The sequence below is a fragment of the Erinaceus europaeus genome, chromosome 12, assembly GCF_950295315.1.
Source record: "Erinaceus europaeus chromosome 12, mEriEur2.1, whole genome shotgun sequence".
NCBI classification, from domain to species: Eukaryota; Metazoa; Chordata; class Mammalia; order Eulipotyphla; family Erinaceidae; genus Erinaceus; species Erinaceus europaeus.
The window spans coordinates 81,374,657-81,383,405 of record NC_080173.1 but is presented as its reverse complement, the minus strand read 5'-3'; the positions used below and the strand labels follow the sequence as shown (position 1 = coordinate 81,383,405).

At 39.7% G+C, this 8,749-nt stretch overlaps 1 non-coding gene across 1 annotated transcript; it reads right to left on the bottom strand.

The window, feature by feature from the left end:
- Nucleotides 1–7,527: 7,527 nt before the first annotated feature.
- LOC132542154 (U1 spliceosomal RNA) lies at nt 7,528–7,695 on the bottom strand. Its single transcript, XR_009553279.1, has one exon. It is a non-coding gene; the product is annotated as a U1 spliceosomal RNA (small nuclear RNA).
- Between the last annotated feature and the right edge of the window lie 1,054 nt (nt 7,696–8,749).

Below are 8,749 nucleotides of genomic sequence, written 5' to 3'. Positions count from 1 at the left end.
TAACAAAACCATAGGGTAGGAGGGGTACAATTCCACACAATTCCCACCACCCAATCTCCATATCCCACTCCCTCCCCTGATAGCTTTTCCATTCTCTATCCCTCTGGGAGCATGGACCCAGGGTCATTGTGGGAAAAGAAGATATTTCTATGATACATGATCTATTAAGAATTCTGAAAAAATACATTATATTACTATCATCATAATGATTACTCTAATTCTCTATAATCAGGATCTCAGCAATGAAAAAAATTATGTATTTTCTTTGTTCTTTAGCACATAATATTCAAGACACTCCAAAAATCATTTGTTTTAGATAAGATCCCATCATAAGTCATGATTTATGCAGTCATTCTTTTAGTCCCTATTGCACTGGCTCTCCATATCAATAAAAGGAACTCAGGTGCTCCATCCATAAGTCTGAGACTATCGTTTTGGTGGCTCCTTTCTCTCATCAACATTATTCAGTTTGTCAACATGCATATCAAATATGTATTTTTCTTTTTTCTTTTAAGCAGAGCACTGCTCAGCACTGGTTTATGGCAGTGCAGGGAACTGAACCTAGGACTTTGGAGCCTCAGACATGAGAGACTCTTTGCATAGTCATTATGCTATCTATCCCCTTGAATATATCCTGAAACTTTTTTTTAAAACTTTACTAGAAGGTTAATGGATAATTACAGTAGCATTATTGATATCAGTTTCCCATCTCTCCATGGTAAGTGTCTGAAAAGCACTGTCACTCACAACTTAGATCCTTTTGCACCAGGACCTCAAAGCCAACCCCCAACACCCTGGCCACCTCTTTCCTCCTCTTCAGGGGATTCTAAACTACAAAGATGATAAAAGCCTACTTTAAGAGTTCACTATGTTGAAATTACACAATCTTATGAGAGTATATTTCAGAGTAGTCGTATTCATGAATGTATTGCTGATTAAAAGGTTGTACTGGTGAATATTAATCAAAATAGTCCTAGTGCATGGAGAAGTCTTGGTAGTAGAAAGGGGAGAGTAGGGCTAACTTAACTAAAAAGCTTCTGCAGAACATTATACAGTTTAGGAAATCCATACCTTCAGGTTGGGAGGATACTAAGGGAAGAGCTCGATCACCCTCTACCCAACTTACCCAGTTCATCTAAGGGTGATTCCAGAGCCCTGACCCCCAAGTCCCGAACCCCTTTTTTCACTAAAGCAGGCATTTAGTCATCACCTTTATCTATGACATGCTTCCTCACCTCTCCCATTCTACATAGCCCTGGACCTAAGGGACCCTGGATCCCAGAGGAGTCCAGATCCTAGAGGAACTCATTAAAAGTAACGTAATTACTTAGGACTTATCTAGGACAAATTGTCTCAGAGTCCTAGAACTGTGAGTTAATCCAGTCACTGATCACATCTGAATATATTTTGGAGGAAGATGGGGTGGAGAGCTTATGTATGGACATTAATCATTGTTTAAAATGAATAGACAGTAGTCTTTTTGTGGATGGATCCTACATTTTGAGGGATAACAGAACATTGGAGAAACCATAAATACAAGTAGGGACAAGAATGAGTATCCTAGACTATTTTAAGACTATGGAAGACTGTTTTGCTCCTTGGTCAATGAGAAACTATCAATGGTATTTGTGCCATGTTCCAAGAAAATACATTTGCGTAATATTCCAGTGTGGCAGAATCTCTCACTACAATCCAATTGCCTACACTATATCCCAGGATACGGATAAAACTGCATTTTATAATGACCTGTTATCTATGCCGTAATCAAATGCAGATATGTAGAAAGGATGGCAATATAATAGAAACTCTCCCAAGTTATTAAATCCTTCTCAAACCAAGATAGAAAAAAATAGGGGCAAGATGGTGTCACATCTGGTTGAGCACACACCTTACTATGCTCAATGTCGCAGGTTTGAGTCCTCACTCCCCACCTGCAGGGGGGATGTTTCATAAATGGTGAGACAGGCCTGCAGGTGTCTATCTTTCTCCCTCTCTATTTCCCTCTGCCCTCGCAGTTTCTCTCTATCCTATCAAATAAAGAGAAGAAAGAAAGAAATAAAGAAAGAAAGGAAGGAAAAGAAAGGGTATAAATGGCCACTAGGAGTTGTGGAATCATAGTGCTGGCAACCAAGCCCCTGTGATAACCCTGGTGTCAAAAAGTAAAATAAAATAAATTAAAACTTATATGCATATCACCGAGGTAAGTATAGTTCCTTAATTTTCTAGGAAAACTCTTAAAAACATCCTGCTACTGCTGTTATATCTACCACTCCCCCAAAGTAGCATATTGTCTCCTAGTTTTCAAACTTTCTATTCTGCAGTTAACCATAACATATTGGTGGAGAGCCACAGTGGAGTATGACTATTGATTGAGGTTTACCCATGTATTGAACATGGACATCTGAAGGTCTCTCTCTATTCCCTTCCCCTTCCAATACAATTTCTGTCTATTGTCTTCTCTGGTGCAACACATAAAGATTGTCTACACACTTCCAAGTAATTCTGTTTTTACATTCTTATGCCTTGTTTTCATGGTGTTATTTTCTCTTTCATTTTTATGTCTTAGTTTTACAATGTATATCCAAGCAAGCAGAATACTAAGAACAAATGTTATCAACTACTTTTGAGTTATTTTTAAATTTTTTAAATTTTTATTTATAAAATGGAAACACTGACAAGACCATAGGAAAAGAGAGGTACAATTACACACAATTCCCACCACCAGAACTCTGTATCCCATCCCTTCCCTTCATAGCTTTCCTATTCCTTAACTCTCTGGGAGTAAGGACCCATAGTTACTATGGGAACAGAAGGTAGAAGGTCTGACTTCTGTAATTGCTTCCCCGCTGAACATGGGCCTTGTCAGGTCAATCCATAATCCCACCCTGTCTCTCTCTTTCCCTAGTGGGGCAGAGATCTAGGGAAGCAGGATTACAGAACACAGTGGTGGGGATGTCTGCCCTGGCAAGTCCAGTTGGCATCATGGTAGCATCTGGAACCTGGTGGCTGAAAAAGAGTTAAGATAGAAAGCAGAGCAAATTGTTGACTAATTATCAACTAATTGTTGACTAATTATCAACCTAAAGGCTGGAATATTGTGAATGAAGATTTAGGGTCTCCATTTTGGAAAAAGCTAGTAGGTCTATTGTAGGATGTTCCAAGGGGCCCATGACATTACTAGGTTTTACCTGCTCCTGCCATCTAAAATGCAGGCAGCCTAAGTTATTGTCTGAGGGGATGGTGTCATAGTTTGAAAGAAAAAAACAGAAAGCTGGATCAGGGAAGAGAGTAGCTCCCTGATATGGGGGAAATGGGGAAAGTATATAAATATTGTTAGCTGTAAACCCCCACCTGTTTGATCTGAGGCCCATATTCAGCACAGGAGCCTATGTAACCTCTGCATCCCTGTAAGTCTGAGTTCACATACCATGGTCATGGCTATGAACATTTCAGGCTGAGCCAATTTCAGGACCCATCATCTTCAGGTAATAGGCAGAGCATGCTGTTGTTAAAATTTCGGCGGCTCCAGCCGGCCGGGCTAGCTTCACGGGCGGGTAACAGAGACGCGGAGACAACGGCTGGGCAGGGAAGCTGTATTTCTTTATTCAGGAACAACGATTCATAAACTAAACCAAACTAATGACCAAACAGAACTCTGCTGTCTCTTTGCGGCGTCGCAAGCACTCTCTCTTACTCTCGAACTCAGGAACCCCTCTCACAAGCACTCTCTCTAACTCTCGAACTCAGAAACTCTTCAACTCTGGAACTCAGGAACCCTCTCTAACTCTCCAACTCTGAAACTCTTCAACTCTGGAACTCTGGCGGGGTTCTTTCGGGGCGGGGCCAAGCAGGCCCACGAAACTAACTGGACTGATCCAATTCTCTTGGCAGGGGAGGGCTAGAACAAACCAATGTAAAGCATATGACAGCATGCTATCCAACCTTCCTTTGGAGAATGGAACATTCCCTACCAAGTTGATCCACATTGAGGGCCAGGGTTGATAGGGGCCCACAGAGGGGTTCATTATGTTGTTCTTGATGGGGATCACTAATGACAATGGTGAAAGGGATTGGTTAGAGATCTAGGTCCATCATGTCTGTGTGGGAATCACGAGACTCCCTGACTGTGGCCCCAGGTGATGGGGTGACCTGGTAATTCATCATTAAAGTATGACAGTCTCTTGCCTTTATTCAGCTTTTGTAGTCCTTACTTTGTCTGACAAGGTTAGCTTTGGAGTGACTGAGGGATGTGGAATAGGAAGTAGGTGAGGAGGATACCTAGGACTAAGTAGAAACTATTTCATTAGGTACTTTATGGTGTCTTTTTAGGTCTTTCTGCTTGCTTGCTACATTTATTGACTCACTGTAAACTACTGTGCACTTATGCTTTAAGGTATATGTCTTCCCCCCAACTTCTGTATATATATGCCTCATCTCATGGACCCTAGTCTATATCTAGATTTTGAGGTTTGTTAAGAAGTGCACTACCTGAAATGAATTTAAGGAGACTTATGAGCTAGGAAAGGTCTTAACAGAGTAATGAAGCTGGTGGGTTGAAATTCCACACTTGTCGTCTATGAATGCAGTCTGAAATGAAACATGCTGAGGTGGTGCTGGTTGCATTGACTGGGCTGGGATCAGCAGGTGCAGTACCAGTTGGTATGAATTGAGAGAAGCATGCAGGAAAGTGAGCCTCACCCTAAAGGTTTCAGGACTGGGAGAAATATGGGCTTTATAGAGAAAGGGGAAGGTTCCTGCTTTCTTAGGGTTTAAGAAAGTATTAGATAGCTATAGCTATATCCAAATCATTTGGCAATTGGGTTAACTTTGAAAATCCCATTGTTAGGATTTGCTGTAGCATACAACACCTCACCAAAATGTGTGCCCATTTATGCTATTTACTAATAGCTGTATCTTATAAAGGACACCACCATTTGCTTCTGTTCTCCCTAGTCTAAGATTTTAGGAGACTGAATATTTCAAAGAACAAGTCATTATTAGAAATGTATTAGCAATTTGAGCCCACTGTTAAAATTCAATTTGATTACTTATTTGAAGGTTTAAATGCTTAGGTTAAAGGAATATATACTCAGAGCTATAGTCTATACAACAAAAAGTTAGGGGGTCTGGTGGTAGCACAGTGGGTTAAGCGCACATGGCACAAGGTGCAAAGAGCTACAAAAGGATCCTGGTTTGAACCCTGGCTCCCCACCTGCAGCGGGGGGGTCACTTCACAAGCGGTGAATCAGGTCTACAGGTGTCTATCTTTCTCTCCCCAGTTTTCCCACTCCTATCTTGATTTCTCTCTGTCCTATCCAACAACAACAGCAATAAGAACAACAATAATAACAACAACAATGATAAACAAAAAGGAAAAAAAATAGCCTTCAGATGCAATGGATTTGTAGTGCAGACACTGAGCCCCAGGATAAACCTGGAAGCAAAAAAAAAAGTTTTAGGTATTCGATCAGTTTTTCCCTTCTTATAAGTTGAATGGCAATTTGGAGACTATAAATTAATAGGAGTGTATATTAACACCATTCCCACCACCAAACGTCGATGTCCCATCCTCCCCTCCTAGTGAAGCTTAACACCTATCTTCACCCTCCACCCAGAGATTTTTTACTTGGGTGCCTTACTCATCATCATCTTTAATGAAGTGGATCCCTGGGTCTGGGAAACAACATAATGGTTACACAAAAGGTTTTTATGCCTGAGACTCTGAAGCCGCAGGTTCAATCTCCAGCACCAAAATATTCAGCTTATTCCTCCATAAGATGGAGCTTAGTATGACTCTGGTCCGACAGTCTTTATCATTGTCTCTGCCTCTCTCTGTGAGTATCTCTCATCTTAAAAAAAGAAGATATGGATTCCATCATGGAATAGATGACTTGTATAATTAAAAGCAAGAAAACAGATGAAAATCCCACCAGGCCCCACCTGCAGGGGAGTCACTTTACAGGCAGGGAAGCAAGAATGCAGGTGTCTTTCTCTTCCTGTCTCTGTCTTCCCCTCCTCTCTCCATTTCCCTCTGTCCTATCCAGCAACAACAACAACATAAACAACAATAACTACAACAATAAAGCTACAAGAGCAACAAAAGGAAATAAATAAATAAATAAATAAATGTTTTTTTAAAAAAAAATCCCACCAGGCAGAGGCACACCTGGTTGAACATACATGTTCAAGGCCCCAGTCCTCACCTGCAGGAGGGAAGCTTGCTAAGCAGTGAAACAGTACTGCAGGTATCTCTATGTCTCTCTCCCTACCCATATCCCCCTTGCTTATTGATTCCTTTCTGTCTTTATCCAGTAATTGAATTAAAAATTCATCAAAATCCCACTGTAAACCAGCAATACAATTTTATATAAAAACACCATGTTCTCTCTGCCTCATCAGAGTTTGGAGGTTCTAGCAGGGAAATGCAGCTACTTGTATACCCTCCACTGAAGACTGATCTGTCTCTATTCGGGGAAGTCATCCTCTTTGACTGAGCACACAGCTTTGGGAGGGACACACATTGAGCTTGAGAAAGAAAGGGGACACCCACCTAGCCAGCCAGATCTGCCCAATTAACCTTGACAATCAACAGAGTGACAGATAATGCAGCCATATGGCCCTCACATCCTCTGCCTCAATGAGAGTTGGTTTCTCTTTGCCCTAGTCCATTGTACCTCTCTGGTCAGTGGATTTCCAAATAAACATTCCCTTGCCCCTTTCCACACTTTGCTTATCGGGAATTCTTCCACAGACGCATGCCACTGGCCATATCCTCACGCCTCACCTCGTTCTATCTGGTTTCCTTGCTCTCAACTTGCCCTAGTGCTATAGCCTTGAGATAATGTTCTTGAATTAAGACTATCTATTGGGGTGTCAGAAATGTTCTGAAGCATTCTTGCTTTGGAAAAATGTAGAAAAGCTCTGACATGATTTTTATTAAATTAAATTAGGATTTGGTAGGTTTTTAAATTAAAAAAATAAATTTTAAAAATAAAAAACAAAATTAAAAATATAATACATAAATAATAATAAAATAAAATTTAAAAAATATAATTAAATTTGGTAGGATTTTAAATTAAATTAAATTAAATTAGGATTTGGTAGGTCATGTGGACACCTATTCATCTTGAAGATGACCAAATCCCAAAAAGCTCAAAGTAAATTCCTTTTCTCATAGTAGTTGCAAGCTACCAGTCTCTCAGCTTATCCCAGCTACAGCTTCAGTAAGCAGCTCTGAACTGATTTCAGCTAGCTTCAGTGGGTACAGCCTCATAGCACCTCACCTCATGTCTACTTCATATGTTCCTTGCTCCAGTTCTGGGCCGTCACAACTCCATGAACTGGGTGTCATAACACCCCTTTTCAGTAATCATGTATATGTTCATGTTTGTTATCCATTTTAAGAGACCAAACTGTAAAATATGAATTGACATCTATATATTGTTATTTTTAAAAAACACTATTTTCCTCTGTATTATGTTGACCCATTGTCACATACCTTTAAACATCACGTGTAAATATTTTTCCCAGGTGAGAGCATATGTGCAGTCTTCCATGACCACAAATTATGCAGTTGAGTTCCCCAGATTTGGGGAAATTACTGGGGTCAGTCAATACATCCGGAGTGCAATGCAAAAGCCTTAACTTGCAAAAGCAACCTTCATGATCATGGTATCTCCCCTGCCAGGTTAGCAAATCTTTTTGATAGCAAAGCAGCACTTGATAGCAATGTGATAAAAGACATGTCCACAAAACTGTTGTTAGGAATACAACCCAATTAAATGCTTTCGAAGTTTCACACAGTGAGTTTTCATTTAATTGTGTTTCCTTTCACTTAGTCAATATGATTATTCTGATGTAAAGTGATCAGGACTCCACACCTTCCACTTTGATAGATTATCTATTTTTTCCAAGTGTAACCTTAGTCGCAGAGAACCTACTTCCCACCCTCTAAAATTATTTAACTTCATATTTTTCAATATTTTAATTATTTCTAATTGTCATCAGTGATGTGATAATGGTTTACAGTATCAGAACATCACAGGAGTAGTTTCACACTGCACTCACCACCAAAGTCCTGTGCCACCCTCCAGCCTCCAATAATAACCTAAACACTTTACAAAGACAGCTTTGGCTATTTTTAAAAATAAATCTATGAGTTTCAAATCCCTTATCTAGTAGTTGTCTTTAAATTCCTTACTAACTTTACCTCCAGCTCCACCATTTAATCCTGAAAGACTCTAAAGCTTCTGTTTTTTTTTTTTTTAATTGTAGAGTAGTACTTCATTTTATACTACTTCTCTAGTCAGTCATCTGTTGACAGACATGTAGGTTGCTATGAACATAGGGGCACATATGTCCTTTCAGATTAGTGTTTTCATTTCATTTGAGTCTATGCCTCGGAGTAGCATTTCTAGATCATAAGATACTGTTATCTTTGTTTGTTAAAGGCCCCTCCATACTGTTTTCCATAAGGTCTTTACCAATTTTCATTCCCAACAGTGCAACAGACTGTCTTTTACTTCAGTTCTTGCCAACACTTATCATTTCTTGTTTTGTGGATGTAAGCTATTCTCACAGGTGTGAGGTGGAACCTCAATGTGTTTTTAATTTGCATTTCCCTAGTGATGATCAAAGTGAAACATTTTCCATATGCCTGTAGGCGATCTATATGTTTTAAAAGACTATATATCTAGATCTTTTGTCCACTTTTGAATGCGTTCATTGTTGTTGTTATTGTTGACCTCTA